The following is a 257-nucleotide window of genomic DNA, read 5'->3' as shown; positions in this document are numbered from 1 at the left end:
ATCATCCCTTTAATTCCAATTTCCTTCTATTTTTCTTCCTTTACACTTGTACAAATAACATATCAAATTCACGCTTCACTAAGGTGCAGTCATAATATTTAAATATATACTTACCCTCTTTTACTTTATTTAAAGAAAGCATGGAGGCCCCACTAACGTCTTTTTTTCTTCAAAATTCTTCCTTATTTCTTCTCCGCTACTTAGATTAGCCATATAGTCCTCCTTTGTGACTAATTTCAACAATAGATAAAATATTA

The sequence above is a fragment of the Theobroma umbraticum genome, unplaced genomic scaffold (genome assembly GCF_002168275.2).
Source record: "Theobroma umbraticum cultivar Fairchild unplaced genomic scaffold, ASM216827v3 scaffold_299.0, whole genome shotgun sequence".
In the NCBI taxonomy this organism is placed as follows: Eukaryota; Viridiplantae; Streptophyta; class Magnoliopsida; order Malvales; family Malvaceae; genus Theobroma; species Theobroma umbraticum.
The sequence above is the reverse complement of the archived record's forward strand: the minus strand, read 5'-3'. Positions refer to the sequence as shown.